Genomic DNA, 18,498 nt, shown 5'->3' on the forward strand with positions numbered 1-18,498 from the left:
AGGTTTACATAAAAAGAAATTAAGAAAAATAGCATAATTTATTATGAAAATAAACATGTTTAAAAAGCAACATTTTCCCATCGAGATTTTATTCCTTTTATACTGAAATATATAGCTTTCTGACATGACAGAAACAAATGATTGCCAGATTAAAAATCATTAGTTGTGCCTAAATATAACTTCAATTAATAACTTTATGCATATTTTTGCTGTGGAATTCAAAAGTCCTGTTACATTATCTATATGTCAAATGTATTTACATTTGCACCAGTTGTAAAATTATAAGACTATAACACAAAAGAACCTTATAAATATTTGATTAAATTCTTTCAGGATTAGAGTAATTACTAATTAATAATTTGTAAAAGTAGATAAATATCAAAAACACCTTCTCAAAAGTTACCAAAATGAGTATGTCTTCAGTGTTTTATGTTTCATTAACTTTAATTAAATTATTATATTTCATCCAAATGATGAAATCATTATTAAGGCAATTTTTTTCTAATATGTCTATAAAGTTTTCAGCAAGAAAATTTTCTCATTAATTCTTTTTAATCACAAATTTACCTCAAGATTGATGTGATCAATAATGTTTCCCTATGCTTCCTAAGCCAGAAACTGAAAGTAATTTTAAGTAAATATAAGATTATCTTTTCATCTTCACCTTCCAAAAAAATCTCACATTTTGAGTAAGACTATACAACAATCAGTTCAGAATTGGGCACGCACTAGTGAGGAGAACAAGCACCTGAAAGGAGACCAAGGATTTCCAATAGCAAATCTTTAACTAAAACAGTAGGTTTTAATATCATTAGACACAAAACCACTTTAAAAGGCTCTACTATATTGCTGTAACGTTTCATCAATACATGTACAATTAGGGCTGGAACATTTATCAGCTCTGCATGGGACCATACTCTAAATATTTCATCCCTGAGCTATCAATAGAAGTGTTCCAGAATAAACCAAAGAGGTTAAACAATTATAAAAGGAAAACCTGTGATTCCTTTATGGTCATTGGAAATGTAATCGACATTTAGAAGGCCAAGTTTGGCTTTTTTTTTTTTTTTTTTTTTTTTGGTGACCAAAAGAAGATGAGAACTGAGGTATGTATATAAGGGGCAATTTCCTCTGTCAGTACATCAAAAGCACCACTGTCTTTTTAAAAAACTATAGAAAAGAAAAAGATTAATTCAGAAATTTATTTATAAGATCAAAGAGCTCATTTCTATTTGATTTGATTTTTATTGTCTTGAATTAAGTACATCAGAAACATATGCCTCAGGCTTATAAGAAAAAGACAATAAGAAAGCCAAAGCACTGAAATTAACATCAGGGGAGCAGATGAGGAAACAACTTCAAGACCAATAAGTAGCTATGACTTTTCTCTTATAAAGATAAGCATTTTGACCTTTTTAAAATATGACTTCTGGAACTACAAGGGCAACATAATCAGGTCTTTTTCAAAGGACACTGTTTCAATGCTATAAATTGAAGAGTTCTCAGAGAGCTGGAAAAAAATGAAATTAATATAATGTTAAAGCACTATTTACTTGTTTTTAATAATCTTAACCATTTTAAATTCAAGTGTTAGAACACTGAGAGGTTTCTATATATTCCATAGCAAATTTCAAAATTTATTTGAATTACCAATGCTGTGGAAACTTTCAAGGTCTTGTAACTTACAACTTTTGCACAATAGCATTGCAAATGTAAATGCAATAATAATGTAAACTTATTGTCAAGTATCTTATCAATATGTATGTATATTTAATGCATACGAATCAAAACATACCATTTTTAAGCAATTCCATTCCAAGAAGTCCTTACAAGTTTACAGAAAATATGTTAGCATAAAATACTATTTTACTCTGAAAAAATCACAGAAAACTTTAACTTGTCATAGAAAAATAGCATTCAATGTGTCACCTCTCTACAAGAAAGAGCTGTCTGTGAAGCTGGGCTGAATAACAGCTGAGAGTAGTTTTCTTTTCCCTGAGGCAAATGACTTATGATTTAGAAGAATCCTTTCTCACCCACTTACAAGTTACTCTCTTGAGTATATTCCTTAATAAGGAGGTGTGAGCTAGCAGTTCCCTGTGGGAGCTGGGAGCCCTGGGGAATTCCCAGGCTGGGCAGGCAGTCCTGTCCCACTGCCCAAGCCAGAAGGGAGTAGGGTCACTGGGGGAAGCCCCAGGTGCCCCATGGAGCACCTTGCTGGGGAGGGGAGGGACAGACTCCAGGCGTGCAGGTGGGCTTAGTCCAGGGATGGTCAGGGCTCTGGGGACTTGGACACCAGCCCTGGACAGAGAATGAAGGCCCCAGCAAGCTGTACTGGGGTCCAGAGCCCCACACAGGGGCACAGAGAGGCCCCAGGTGAGGCTGAGCAAGGACAGTAAGGGCTGATATTGTCATCAGGGCCCTGACAATATTAACCTCTACTTTTGCATCCAAATGATCTATTCAAACAGCTTTTATTCTCTCTCTTTTCATGTTTCAAAACTCTCCTTATTATCCTTTACTCTTTTCTTCTTCATTCTTCCTCATAACACCTTAGCATGTATAGATTCATGGCAGCAATTTGCTAAAAAAATATTCAGATAAAGGAACTTATTAAAAAGCATAAAGAGAAAGGATCGCTTTCCTCAACCAGCTGTGAACACTCCCCATAACACAGGCCAGGATTATTTATTGTATTATAAAATAAAACAGTATCACCAAAAATCAAACTTTCTGTTGTTATGTATGTCTATGGTATTTTTAATATTCATGGTTAAAAATAAACCTTAGTAGTGTAACAACTGCCATTGCATTGTAATTTCAATCCAATCAGATGGTCAACACACCTACTTTGCAATGGTTGTTCTGGCATTCAGTTTACAGTTTCTTTTCTTTATTTCCAATATTCTAAATAAATCATCTCATCCTGCACTAAATTATTACTTTCTGGCTTAATACTTCAAACCATTGGCTATTTATAGTATGCTAATCCTCCCTGCCCCTTTCATTACTGAGTCAAGATGTACCTACTTTCTTCTATTATCTTTCCTCAGAAATCTATCCCTCCATCTCCTGGATCTAGGGTTTGGGGTTCCTTTCTGTTTTGGTTTGTTGGGGGATGGTTGCTGCTTTATAAGCTTGACCTGAGAACTCCATTCAGTTTGTCAAAATCTCTTTTGGAATGTAGCTTCTAATATCAAATGCAATATTCAAGATATATTCACTCCAAAACACCACAAAGAAAGAGTTTCCTTGGTTGCTGAAATAGTACCAAACTCTTTACTACTTTCTGACCACTTTATGCTCTGTTTGGCCACCTGCAGAGCCAAAAGAAACATTTAAATCCTTCATAACAGATATGTACTTCTATCTATTCTCTGCATGTCTTTCCAGGCTTATACAATGGCAAACTTACTTGGAATGTTAATGAACAAATCTCTCAGACCTAAACACCAAAAATAAAGGCAAAGCACAGCACAGAGAAGTCATGTTATCTTTACATTGAAAATTTTATCAGATTTTGTAAGTTTTGCAGGTCTCTTCAAAATCTTAAGTTATTTGCAGTTGTTAATAACATGACATTACTATGGACCCAAAAGGTCAAGCTTATTTCCCTTGCTACCATAAATTCTATTGTAAGTTAATTTGTTTATGAGTTTATCAGTCTATCTTAAAAGTTTTCAACTTTTCTGTTCTACATTGTGAATTTTTCATAATCATACACTGTGTACAGGGATAAAAACTGCTACCTCGCTTTTGCATGAATGGAAATAAAATGTACAGATTCTAAGAGAATTTTTCTGATGGGCACAACTAGAATAGAGATTGTCAGCTCTGATTGCTTAAGTTGTTGGCACGAGAGTTGCTATGCAAAAAAAAAAAACCCATTAGAAAGTTTACCAAAACTAATTAACTATGCTGTTCTTATTTTGCAATGGCAGTTTACTTATTAAAAAAGACAAATATTAATAGAGGTAACATGGAAAAATATTAATAGATGTATTAATAAGGAAATGAAAAGTATCTCTAAGTTTAAAAAATGTATTTCTGTTAAAACTACTCATTAAAACTGCACAGTGACAATAAGAAGTATTCTCATAGCTGTCTACTCAATCAGATTAGAAGACTCTCTATATACATGTAGTCAGAAAATTATAATATATAACATGATCTGGCTATTAGCCTCAATTTCTTCTGTTTAGTTAAAGTTATTTTAAAGAAGAAGAAAATCTATAGAATCATACTTCACAGTATCACAGACTTACTGGCAGGACAAATAACTGAAGGTTTTTTCATAGTTAATAAATTTGCTTAATTCCTGTAATTAGAAAAGAAAGAAAAAAATGTTAACCTCTGAAGGCCTAAAAATATTTTTTTTAAGTCTCATTAGAAATTTCAAAGTATAAACCATAAAAATATTATTTTTCTTTTAAGAAATATGTGATCTTTTTCACATCTTTTTCTGTCAGCTGTAGCACATCAGAAGGCTGTTTTCTTATGTCAAAAGTGAACTTGTCCTTTCTTGTTCTACAGGATTTTCTGTTTTCTTCATTTATCAGCTATGATGATAGCAAATAATCCCTATATACTCCTAGGATTGTGATTGCCTTCTGTTTGCTTTCCTTTATTTGTCCTACACATGTAAGATATTTTCAACTTACACAACTTGTGACATACTAAGCCCACTCCAGTTCACATAACCACTAAGATAATATTTTTCATAAATTTTTATGTCGCTCCCTCATCTTTCCTCTATTTCCCCAAGCACATTCAACTGCATTAAGATGGGTGTCTTAGGATAACCTTTCTTTTCTTATACATTTCTATTTCTTTTTGCTTATGTTCTCTGTCCTGAATCACATTATCCTTTTCTAATAATATTTATCTCTACCAGTGGTAAAAAAATATTGGTTCTTTTAGTTGTTCATTTCTTTCAGAAACTTGATTTTTCAGCTATTAAGCTATTCCAAGAAAGGAGATTAAATATTTCTGTGGCTTACATGTTCTAGCATTATACTACTTAGTGGAAATGCCATTTTTTTAAAATGTCCAGCCTGAACCCCATTCAATAATTTCAAGATGCTGCCTTTACCATCTTTCACTTTACTCCACCATGTCTTTAACTCCCTGTCAAGAAACTGTGATCTGCCATTTGGCTTGCACCTTTGTCACTGTAATAAACAAGCCCAGTTGTCTCAGTCTCTCCCTGCAGAATTCTGTCTATCACTCTTAAGTTTGTCAAGATCTGTTTGGACTGAAACTTCAGAGCTTGCTGTGTTTGCTGTTCCAATTTTAGCATCACCTATAATTTTGCTGAAATGAAGATGCATTTTAACCTGTCATCAAGGTGGCTATTCATGATGCAGTATAATATTAACACAGTAATCAACACAGAAACACCCTTTTCCCAACCTCCAAATGGCTATCAAGGCATTGATTACTTAGACCCTTGTGATGCATCCGAATCTCTATCCATCCAATTCTTCAGCTCATAATTCCTCTACTTCCAAATGAGCATGCTGAAAGAAAAAAATCTCAGAAATCCTACTGCAAGACGTATTCTATTCATTGCTCTTTCACTCTATCTATTGCCACTCAATGCACTGCTGAAAGCAACCAGGTTAGCTACCAGGTTTTGTCTTACCTGGTCACCTTCTTTATTTTACATATGGAAGTGTTTTTCAAAAGGAAATTCTTCATGATCTTTACAAGCACTGAGGTTGGACAGACCTGTCTAAAGTGTACAGGCTTTTGTTGTTGTCTTAATGATGTTCACAAAACGTTTTCCATTTGCCAGGATTTCTCTCTTCCCCCATCATCATGGTGGGCAGCACACTCAGAGTAACAGCCTAGTCTTTTTCATGAGTCTCTAATTTATTTTTCCCCATTGTTAGTGGTACTTTACTGTCATTTATATAATTATTGTTAATCCAAACACAATAATAATTCACTAAATAAAGAATACAAAAAAGCAAGAGTCCTTTTACTGCAAAATCATGTATTTTGTTTAAGAGCAATATAGAATGGTTTTATGTGGATATTTGTCTTATAATGTGACGGATATTTAATTCACCCAATATTTTCTGGAAAATTGAATTCCATTGGACACATGCTGGCCAGACTTGCTCAGTAGAGGGTCCTTGTGCTTTTTTCCAGCATTATACCTTCTGCTGAGCCTGAAGAGAATTTCCAAATTTTAGATTTTACAATTCTAGACATCACAAGATTCACAGCAGTTCATAAGCAGACTGGCAATTTTCAGGAGAGTGGTGGTCTTTAAAAATGAATTCTTGAAGCAATAATATAGTCCAAGTTATCACAAATGACTCACCATAACTGCTATAGTGAACAGAATACAATGAACAGTGAAATTAAACACATTATATGCTTCTTGTGGTGACTTTGGTCCTGTGAAAAATCGTTTATTAATGAAAGCAATTCTTTTCCACAGTTCATTTTAACAAATCTAAACAAAATCCTAGAGCTTGTGAAGAACTTATCAATATGCAATTTCCTAATTTTCCTTTATGATAATTTTTGACATTTATAAGTGGAATGGAAAAAGAAACTGCAGTGAAATACAGTTGTCTGTTTTCTGTTGTGAGCATCAGTACAGTTGCAGCCTTTCAGTATTAAATTTATTCCACTAGTGGATAAGTGTGCTGGTTTTGTCTAGGATAGCATTTATTTTCTTCGTAGCAGCCCCTATGGCTGTGTTTGGATTTGCACTGTAACCAGGGCTGATAACACAGGGATGCTTTCATCACTGCTGAGCTGCACTGAGAGTTTCTGCTCCTTATACCACCCACCATCAAGGAGGCTGGGGATGCAGAACAGTGGAAGAGGACACAGCCAGGACAACTGACCTCAGATAACCAGAGGGATACCATATGGTATCATGCTCAGCACATAAACCTGGGGAAAAAAGAAGAGAGAGAGAATCAAAGTGACAGTGTTTGTCTTCCCAAGTCACCACTATATGTGATGGAGCCCTGCTTTCCTGAAGATGGCCAAACAGCTGCCTGCTCAGGGGAAGGTGTGAATGGATTTGTTATTTGGCTTTACATGAGTATGCAGCTGTTGCTTTACCTATTAAAAAGTCTTTAACTCAACCGACATTTTACCCTTCATCCCACCAAGAGAAAATGAGCAAACAGCTGTGGGGTGTTTTAGTTGTTGACTGGGGATCAACCATGAGATTAAGTAACTAAACCTTTAGCATCCCTATAACTTAATTCCAAAACAAAACCAAGTAAGTAAAATATAAAGGTAAATCTTCAAGACACGACAAATACTGCTGCCTTTCTAAAAGTGTTTTTCCTTTATCCTTCAGTTGATTTTTTTCTTTTTCAAGAAATGCTGATTCTTAAAATATTGTAATAAACTTCACAGTTAATATGTTTGGACATGCAGAATTTTTGCATTTATTAAAGTAGATATATAAAGCTTCCTGTTCTAAATTAATTTTCTTAAATACTTAATTTTTACTATGACAGAAGGCTATTAACTTTTTTGATTTAAACAATTTTGAAAGCTGAAGCAAATACAAAAGCAGAACTGCTACAGTCCAGTAAATCTACCTCATTATAAAAATAGGGAAAAAGCAATTTTTACAAATTTGTCTCTATAAAGGTTTTAACTGAATTAGAGGTATTACTACTGTGGTCAACCATTACAGTATGAAAAAGATAAGATTTGCCAGGTTCAATAGGAGACATCTTTTCTGTACGTGAGGATTTGTTGATAATATTACTAAAATTTGGAAATGCAGCTTGAAAGTAATTTGAACTGATAAATGAACACTGTATTAGCAGGTGTACGACTGGGAAGAGGAGAGCAGAACACGGGTTCAGGAAGATGCATTTCTAATAAGCATTAGGAGTGTCTACTTAACTTTATTACAACAGGTTTCTGGGATTAAAAGACCATGATAGCTAGATGGCATAATGACAATGAAGTTGTCTAGTGATTTGACATCAGAGTATTCAACTTTTGTGTCTTCTAAAGACATTACTTCAGCAGGCAAGGGATTGTAAAGGCCACAGACAGAGTCACTACATCTGCTTTCATCTAGTATTCTGCAGGTCAGCAATCCTGCTGTGCTCCTGAGATTTGACAGCATCAGTACATTGTTATCTGCTACAGCAGATGGTCTTTAGCTGTGACTTCCTATATTGTGGAATTAAAGCCATACAATTAAAACTTTTCTGACCATATCTTTGCAAATATCAACTGCAAATATCAATTTCAGCCACTTACAGTATTTTTTTCCAGGGATAAGAAAGAGTCTATCCACAACAGGTTCTGCAGAGTTCATGCTTAGCACTCAAAGTACCCTGACTAAACCTAGAGGATCAATGATTCTGAGCTGAGTGGTTAACAAAATTAATTATATCATATTATAACAATATCAAGTGTATGAATGTGACCACATTATGTCTCCAGGCACCTTGCATGAAGTAAAAAGGCTCAAACAGCTCAAGTCAGATACCTATTTCTGGAATAAAAACCTTCTTTTTTTCATGCCGAGTAAACTTAACTTCCAATTCTTCATCAAGAATTTAAAAAGCTATATCTCTGCTTGTTAAATCAAGTTAGAACTAATAACTGGGTAAATGCAGTTGTGCACAGTTCTCTTCAAGCTGTTACCTGAAGGTGCTAGCAGCCCTATGCTTCAAGGTTTCTAACAGTTTCTTGGCATAAGGATGGATACTGCAGAGAAAAATTCTAAAAGCATTTACAGAGATTAAAAGAGCATGGGAAATTAGCTTAGTCTTTACAATATCCTAATTCTCATTTAATGCACTGGCACTCCATCCAAGGGATGAACATGTGAGAAAAATCTCAAATTCTTCATCAAGTGGGTTCAAAATGGAACCTCTTTTCTGTCTAATCTATAAAAAATCCTAATCAAGTGTCATGGCAAAAGAGTTCCTGACAAGGCATACTGACAGATATAATGAGAACAACTTTAAATTGAAGCATGGTGAAGTAAGGAGCATAGGTTGGGGAAATAATAAAGTAGAGAGAATGATAATCAGCAGAAGATAGTTACTTTAATGGACTTTAGGAATCCTGAAATGTACAATGAGATGGTGTCTGAATATATAGGGGTTTTTTTAATGAACTGAAGAAAAAAATCCTGCAGTATTATATCATTCTAAGGTAGCTAAATGAAACCAAACAAGTGAGAGGAAATTACTGAAGCATAGGGAAAGAGGAAAATAATTCTATCCTAATAATTCTAATTTTTAAATTTCTTTTTCCCTTCCTTATGCAAACTGTCTACTTAAACTGAAATCACTTCAAAGTAGCAGCTCATATTCTTGCATGACTCTAAAGCCTCTAACACACTTCTGTGGACCATACACAGATGCCCTAAAAGAGGGCTTTAATGACATTATTTAGACTGATTACTACAATAATATATGAAAATTAACTTATAGCACTTTTGAAGGCAATTAAAAGATTTTAACCTTTTTTGAGGCAAACTTTCAGTTCAAGTATGAAAATATCTCTGCATATAAACATATATGACCTATAATATGATTATCCCAAAATGTATTTTGCATATTTTTTCCTGTTTGTAAACCTCCACAAAAAACCCTCTTTTTTTCTCTCCTGAAAAATATTATATATTTTTTGAAGAATAAATTTAAATTGAAGGACTTCAGTCCTTAAGATTAAATTCCCAAGGATTTACCTTTAGGGAAAGACTCTGTCCTGCCAACCTAAGATGCTGTCTTTGAGCAGTCCCAGTAAAGCTACTGTGTCTGTAAGAGAGATGAAATATTTCTATGGACTATAACTCTAGGCAACCTTATTTTGTTGTTTTTTTGGTTTGTTTTTTTTTTTTTTTCTAGAAAGTAGGCTTTTTATTTTCTTTTCTGTGGAATTCATTGTGAAGTACTTGTTTTCCTTTCACTATACATGGAGTGTAGGTGTTTAATTCAACATTCAAGAATGGTCAGTCCCTTTTTGGATTCAATCCTGATATATTCATAATGAAAACAAATACAAATCTTTTCCAATATTAGTCTAAGTTTTACATTGATTGAATTAGGGAAAGGCAGAAAAGCTTTTTACCTTAGTATCTTCATAAAATGTATTGATAATATTCACTAAATACACAGAAATATTGTGAAAATTAGTTCTTCCTGGATTTTGAACACATCAAATGTCATAAAGGGTTACTACTATTTCTTTTTTCATTACTGCTCATCCTGTACTTGTTGGCTATTGAAAATAATTGATCCTTTCACCTTTATTTTGTCCCTTTACATTTAGATAGTCATTACAACTGTCTCTACCATTCTTTTCTTCAGATTGAAAACACACAGCTCTGTTTTAACTATGCTGTCCAGATTCAATTGTCAAAACTTTTCATAATTTGCTTAAGTTCAATTTCTACCATTAATTCTGAGCAGCTGCCTTCCTTACTGATTGAAGGGCAATGACTGAGATCTACCACTGCTGAAATTTTCCTCATGCACTTTGTTAGACCTCTATGAGCTACTGCTTATGTTCTGATTGTTAAACCAACATAATCACAGATTAATTTTTAGCTACATCAGTTTGCTTATCCCTCCTACTGCACAGACACAGGGTCATGAGTGTTGACACAAGAGGCCCATAGGCAAAACATGGGGAGTGGAGGAGGTGTAACCATCCCTTTCGTTAGTGCTGTTTCCTTGTGAGGAAGTCACTAGTTTTATCTTAATGACACTTCCTCCTGTCTTTCCAACCCTGATTCATCATCACTATATTTCTTTTCACTTTATTTTTAATAGCTGAAACTTTTCATAATTCATTTCACTTTGATGTAGTCATGCCAAATTATTTTTCACAAACTCTTCCTCGGATTTTCTTCAATCTTTATGGTAATAGCTCAGAAAACCTAAAAGGATTCTTCTCTGTGTGGAATGAAGGTGTTATTAAATGAGGACAAAGACAGAGGTAAATATGAAAGAAACCATAGCTCCTGGCTCTATGTTCCTGCTGAGTTTGAAAGTCAGTGGAATGTGGGAGTCCTTCCTCTTCTCAAAGGTAAGATATTTCTAATCAGCACTATCATGCTCTAAGGCACTATCTTACAACACCCATTAGTTGTAAACTCAGCAGGAACTGTAACCCCCTGCCTCTCAAAGAAAAAATGATTTTCCTCTATGTGATCCAGATTATCCAGAAAAAAGGAGACAAGATACAAATTACATGTGAAAATATGCTACATTCCCATTCAAGTTGCTGTTGACAATACATTATACAAAAGTCATGATCACACAAGATATTGAGTGTTTTTCACTTAAATGAATTTCAGTAGGAACAGGATTTTCAGATTACTCCTCCTGTGTGCCATGAGCTCCAGGGATCAGAAAAAGACTGCTGACTGAATTTTCTACACTCTACTGACTGTAAAAGAGAATATTCCATACTAAAATGAAAACAAGAAATATTGAAAGGGAGTAGACACACACAGGTAGTAAAATGATAACTTTTTCTGAGTCTAGGAGCCTAAATTACCTAAATGCATTGCTGATCTTCTCAGTAGTCTTTCTTGGCATTATACCAAGTAAGGGCTGACAGAAGTTTGAAGCTGTTCATTTAGGCACAGTTGCAATAAAAGCAGACTTTGATCCCTAACCTATCTGCTTGAAATTGATTGTCCTTTTAATACAAATAAAATATAAATTATAAATTATAAAATTATAAAATATAATTTATAAAATATAAAATATAAATTATAAAATATTCAGATTGTAGTTCTTGTACTTCTATTCCTAAATAAAAACCACAATTTATTATAATTATTTTCCAAAGAGGTAGACAAGGGCCAGACATGAAAGGGGCCAAAATCCTTGAAAAAGTCAGGGTATTTCAGACAACCATTTGGACAAGACCTTTCTTGTCAAAGAAGCCTGTTCTGTAGAACAAAAGAATTTTCAATAAAGCAATGATAAGAACTTGACTATTTAGATAGGGGCCACCACAGTCTTTAGCTCACAAAATGCTCCACAAAAATATAAAACTGGAGAAAATTTAAATTAATTTTTTTTCTGCTTAGTCCAAAGATAACCATCTTCACCATCTGCTTGAAGAAACACATTGACTTTTCAGACATCTTAGAAAATTTCAAAACCTCATACTTTAAATTCAGATACACCCTTTCTCAGCTACAGCACTACAAACTGACAAGGTCCACTAAGTTGTAACAATCACCATACAAAAATTTTCCTTCTCACAGCCCTCTGTCGTTTATGTTGTAAGAACGCAAGAGAGTTGACTGATTCAGACTGCATATATGTTCAGTATTCACATATTTTCTCCCAGCTACATGAGAATTAGTGAAAATAGTTAAATCATTGCCAAGCTAAAGAAGAATTATGAGCAAATCTTTTCTTGTATCCTATTTATAGGCACTTAGTCTGGGACTAATTTTTCTCTTTTTTTATACAATGCATGTCTAGCGGGTCTCTATTTTATGGTAGCACCATCGTATAAGTATTAATGAGAGTAATGCAACAAGAATTCACTGGTGAATTGGATCTGAGGGAACACTTTTCCTCCCCTCCTATGGATAAGAGCATTCACTTCTCCTTTAAAAATCTTTTTTATGATTAACAAAAGATAGTTGCATCCTGAACTTTGTCATTGTACACATCAATTAAGAAAAGGCAAGACTCACAAATACTTGTCCCTCATGTTGTTCTCTTCTAAATTCTATTAAATGACATACTATCCTTAGTGCTTTAGCAATGATCATTCTGGCTAAAATATTTTCTCAAGTGCAGTGGTATTTTAATGTTTCAATAATTTTAAGGAATTTTAGAAACATTAGACATCTGTTGGATACCCACACAAATGCATCCTTGAAATGGAAACTTTAATGTGGAAAAATGGGTATGAGGATTTTTAAATTAAAAATGAAACAATTCTAAAAGGAAAGCTATGAAGGACATACATTAAAATGGCAAAGGTGTCAGCACATCCTGTTGGAATGTGCCAGTCAGACTAGATCATTACATTCCTGTTCTGCATGGTGCTTTTTTTGCCACTGCTCTCACTGAAAGGCAGAGCATGACTAACAACATTTGAGTCAGAAGAGGAAGGAGACAGAAAAATTCAGGTTTTATTTACTTTATGTTGACCATAAAGTTCTGGAAAACCCTTATAACTCAGTCTTCTTGGAAAAATGCTAAACATCAAAGTTCACAAGAAAGAGGTGACATGAAGGGCAACAAGGAGAAAAGTCACTGTTCGATTCACGTTTTTTCTTTTCTACATTTATGGCAGAGGGTATAAGATCAAATGCTCTTTCCCTGTTACTACTTCACATGACTAATATTCCTTCTCTACTCTGTATATTTTGTAAGAGCAAGGTGCCACTTTGTGTCAAATTCCACTTATCAAATTCTTTGTCCACATAAAATCTCAGATTTGAGAGTGACTTCTAAGTGGTATCCTCAGCAATGTACAACTAAACCCTTTAAACATGCAAATATAATAAACTATATGCAAAGGCTGAAGTATTGTCGTATTGTCTCGAAAAAAGTTGAATATTTTAGCATTATGATGACTATATTATAACTGGTAACCGTGACTATATTATAACTGGTAACTACTAACTATCCTGAATCAAAATTTCTCTGCAAGTACAGTATAACTATATTCATATGAGCAACTAAAAGAAAATACTTTTTTTTTTTTTAATCAACAATATTCTTACTTCTCTAGTTTAAATAAACTTTATTTATGCTATTCCTGGTAGGTTTTATACTCTCCACCTGATTATGAATATATTTGTATTTCTGCTTTCTTTAGTATTTAAATTTTCTATATTTTCCATAGCCTAATTCAAATTCTGATCATCTTATTAATAACAATGAAATATAGAAAATGTTCCCTACAGCTAGATAGTTACCTTCACATGTTAATGGTCTGCTGAGCTCCTTTCTCATTCTCTCCTCTCACTTCAGGGCATCTCAGTAAACTATGATTTCAGAGTTGTAAAACAAACTCCAAAGCTGAATCACAATATGGGACACCCAAGGTTTCTATATAATTATGCTTAATTGAACCAAAAGTATACGCTTAAGTAAATATATGTAAACCTTTATGAGAAATAAGACAAAAAAAAAAAAAAAAAAAGAAGGGGGTGGGGGAGGAAGAAGAAAGACAATATAGTTCTACTTCACTCATGCACTCAAAGATCACAGATATCTTTCTGCTGCAGACACTTTTTTGTAATAGACTATGTGCCCTGCTGTTGCAAAAAACTTCACTAAATAATCCCATTCACAGTATTTTTTTCAATATTAATTTCTCCCATACTTAGAAATATTCCCTAAACATGTATGCTGCATTTGATCACAGAAAGTTTATACCTGTTTGCTCTTGCGCAAATGCATTTTAGCTTAAATCATCCTTTTCTCTGGTATTTATTTCTGGAAGGCAAAATATATCCTCTCCCAGATTTTACCTTACAAAGCTTTCTGTGCTCAATAAGTTGCCTTCAATAAAATAAAGTTTTCATCCTTCTGGTCATCTCAACTTTAACAAAAAATTATGTCCAGAACTATATATAAGATTCAATATAGGATTTTTGCAATACTTGTCAAATGTTATTGGTATTTCATTTTCTGTAACAGAAATAATTTCCTGACAGAGCCTGTGATATGTCCAACCCCTCACCTCTTCCCATTCTGCCCTAAATACTCTATCATTCTGTAATTGCTCAGAATGTTAATTTCTTTGACTTTGGATCTTTTGAAGTACAAAAAAATTCCATTTTATAGCAAATTTTTTTAATATATAAATGGATGATCACCCATATTTCAATCCATTTCTAAGATCATCTAATTCCTTCTATTCTGAACTACTTCTGTATTGTTATTAGCTTCCAATTTTCTATCATCAGAAAATTTCATGAGTCACTTACGGGTTTTTGTGAACATCTGTGAAAATCACTTTGATTTCTCAAATATACCATAAGATAAAGGTAAATCTAATGGATAAAACCTTCTTGGGTTTCCAAAGGTTTGAAAAGGTTCTTGCTAAATGCTTTTAAAGAAACTTATCAGCTATGGCATAAAAGAGCTTTGCAATGTCAAATTATTTAGAGAAAGAGAGGAAATGAAGGTAAAAAAGTCAGATCTCAGGAAAGAGAGGTCAGCTACTGGTGACCACCAATAACTGAGTAATTGGTGATGAGTTACACTGACATGGCTTCTGAAATTATCAATATACAGTTTAGAAAATGTAACCAAGTGACAAAGTTTGTTGGTGGCAGGAGTTTATTCTAGATAGTAAGGATAAAGTCTAGTTTGAAGTAATTGCAGAAGGAACAAGTAACTAGCAGATTAGCTGCTGAAATGGCAGATGACTTTCAATATGAATAAAGATAAGATTAAAGGCAATAACAATTGTCTTTACAATTGTAATAAAAAATTTAATAAACCATTCTAACTTCTCATAAAAAATGAACAGCTCTGAGCTGACAATCAACCCCTCAGAAGCATGGTTAGGGGTTACAAAAGCAGTTATCACAAAAATCATTAACTTGATATTCAGGAGTGTCCATAAAAGCAAATCAGGATATTAGAAATTAGTGGGGAAAAAAAAAAAAAAGAGTTGTACTTTTTACATGTACAAACTGAATATTATTCTGTATTTTCAGTACTATGTAAAATTCTGTTTCATTCTTCTCAGAATAAAATAACAATTGAAAAGAGGATGGAAACAAGATCAAAAGTATAGCAAAAACATCCCAAAGATCAAAATCTTAGTATGGCTAAAAGGAAATGCATCATAAATATTTTAAATACAAATACATATAGCCAAGAATTTTTGTTTATAAAAACTGAGCAATATAATCAGGCTAAAGCAAGCAACAATTATACCAGCAATCATAATCTGGATGAATATTGAAAACCTCATTAGTAATAGTATTGTATTCTTGTTGCTGTACAAGAAAAATTAAAATATCTTTTCTCCTTTCTTATGCTTATCCCTATAAAGTCCATCTAGGTCCTAAGGTCAGTGTCACCAGTCTTCCTCAAACAGAGAGTAGTTGTAATAAGGAAATTACTGACATCCTGAAGAGCATGTCCCTTCGTCTTCAGTGTTGATATCCATTTAGGGATTATTTTCTGTGTTTTCCAATAACAGCCCTCTCCTTCTCATTGGTTTCAGTAAATTTCCCCTCACCTGGCAAAGGATGGACAAAACTGACAGCTCCACCACTGCCCTGATACCTGAGACATGTCCAGCCTGCATACTGATGTACCAGCCTGCCCTTGGTTTTTCCTCCACTCCCTGTCCTGTCCAGCAACTCCAGGTCTGTGCCTGACATTGCGCCATCCCTCCCTGCCACCATCAACCTCTGGGGACATCAGCCTGTTTCTGGCTCTGGTCACCATGGCTGGCTGTAACAAGATAAAAAAATCTCAGCTCATTAAATTTCATTTAAATAAATTTCTTGCTAATTATTTGTTAAGGTAGTGACTAATGAAATATTTGGGGAAATGCCTTCTCTTCCTCTTGTCCAGACTCAGCTTCAGTGCAGCTCTTTCCCTTTCCTTGTCTCAACTATTCTTTTTTTCACCATACACTACACTCAGTTCCTCCAAACCCTTTTGATGAGGAAACAGGCAGTGCAGAAGGTTGGGAACAGTACACAGAGATTTCTTTCTGCAGCTACTTCTTGCTTCATACTGCTTCCCTGCTCTGGCATGGGCTACCTCTGGGCCACAGTCCCTTCAGAGGTGTCCCTGCCCCAGCACAGGCAACACAAAGGATGCAATCTGTCAGGGGTGTCCCTTGTCCATCACAAAGCACCATCTTTCAGGGATTCACCTCTTTACATGTTCCCAAAAATTTCCCGTTTCACTAATTTCCCTCATTCTTTCTCCAAATACTCTTCAAACACTTTATCATGTGTCCCATTTTGAGTTTCCCCATGTTACATCCATTTGTGTAGAAGCATCTAAGTTGGGTCCCCACTAAAGGTTTTTACTTTGCACTGAAAAGGTCTGAAAAACCTTCAAATGACTACTTAGCATATTTCAGCAGATAAGCAGTAGCTAATGGGAGCAGCCATTGGCTTCAGTTTAATCCAAAGTGGAATATCTGTATAGACCTTGATTTTTAACAACTAAACATTTGGTCTAGACAACATCAGCAGTGGCCTATGCACCTTGCTGTCATATTACAATCCAAGACTCTGTTCATCTTTTTCACCAAGTGATTTTAAGTAGTCTAATGCCAAAATAACAAAGGAGAAATAGGAAAAAAATAGCCACATGAATCTAAAATTCTTCAAATAGTTTTAAATTGATCTTATAAAAAGCAGAGTAAATGATGTATGGATTAAATGGTTCACTAGCATCTTTTGTGATTATACCTGTCTTTCACTAACTACAAAGTAACCTCCAAAATGAATGTGGTATGTCTAGTACAACTCCCTTTCACTTCTGTATTACTCAAGTATTTATCCTAGTCATTCTTCTGGAACAGAGGTAATATCCCTGAAGAAAAATCTGTTTTATTTTTCAATTGTAATTTTTCTTTCAATCTTTTTATTAACATATGGGTATTTCCTCAGTGAGGATAAATTTTATCATTGTTTTATTTGGTTTTGTATGGTAAGGTTTTCTCTTTAACAATGTGAAAGACAGACACAGTTGATTAGAAGAGAACAACCTATTTTGCTAATGGCCACAAGGTAGGCCAGACTAATTTTCACTTTAAGTAGAGTCTTTCTCTTCAATCACTTTATTGAGTAAAGGCCAACTCAGTAACAAAGCTGGGCTATTAATAAAGAATTGCTCTTCTAATGAAGACATTTGTTCTACACATGATGTCTCGGTAATTACTTTCCAGAAGGTGGTCATTCTGTGGATTTAGCCAGAGGCATAAAGCTAACAGCTTCATCTCATACTGAAAATCTATCCATCAGGACTATTCATCACCTGAAATATTAGATACAGTTCAAATTCTGGATCCATCCACAGAAATGTAGGCACTGGTTCTTTAGTAGCATATGATCAGTGATCTTCTTTGACCCATCTTTGCTAGAGGTAGGGCCCTATTTCTGTTTGGCATGAAAATTTTTCAGAGAATTATACTTAGACAAACTGATAAAAAGCTGGCGTCTCAGAGAACCACTTCAAACAAGCAAATAGCATTCAGGAAAATGTGTTAGTTCAAAATGTGATCATTTAGAAACCAATCTGCAAATTCCTCACAGAGAGAGTTGTCTTGAATCAATAGGAGGTAAGCGTGAGAAGGCATCCACTTTATGTAGAAAAAGGAAAATGGAGGTATGTTTTATTATTCAAAAATTCAGTCACATTACTCAGAACTCAGTGAAAAAATCTTTTCCTGGTATTATTTTATTAATACCAGTAATTAAATAAAATTCAGAAAGACTCTTAGCAGCAGAGAGAAAAACTCATTTTTCCATCCTGCCAAAATATTCTAGCCACTAGTTTTCATTATCAT

At 34.2% G+C, this 18,498-nt stretch overlaps 2 long non-coding RNA genes across 3 annotated transcripts in view; one reads left to right on the forward strand and one right to left on the reverse strand.

Moving 5' to 3' along the window:
* Positions 1-1,171: 1,171 nt before the first annotated feature.
* On the reverse strand, positions 1,172-6,899 carry LOC116183531 (uncharacterized). Its single transcript, XR_013339802.1, has 3 exons — positions 6,867-6,899; positions 4,266-4,318; positions 1,172-1,510 (listed from the first exon to the last, which is right to left on the reverse strand). It is a non-coding gene; the product is annotated as an uncharacterized LOC116183531 (long non-coding RNA).
* Positions 6,900-10,961: 4,062 nt separating this feature from the next.
* The window catches only part of LOC110484004 (uncharacterized), a 57,094-nt gene continuing 49,557 nt past the window's right edge, over positions 10,962-18,498 (forward strand). For both annotated transcript variants that reach the window (XR_013339879.1, XR_002467672.2), the window contains exons 1-2: positions 10,962-11,046; positions 16,189-16,333. This is a non-coding gene — a long non-coding RNA (uncharacterized LOC110484004). The remainder of the gene's footprint in view (positions 11,047-16,188; positions 16,334-18,498) is intronic.

This window comes from Lonchura striata, chromosome 4, assembly GCF_046129695.1.
Source record: "Lonchura striata isolate bLonStr1 chromosome 4, bLonStr1.mat, whole genome shotgun sequence".
In the NCBI taxonomy this organism is placed as follows: Eukaryota; Metazoa; Chordata; class Aves; order Passeriformes; family Estrildidae; genus Lonchura; species Lonchura striata.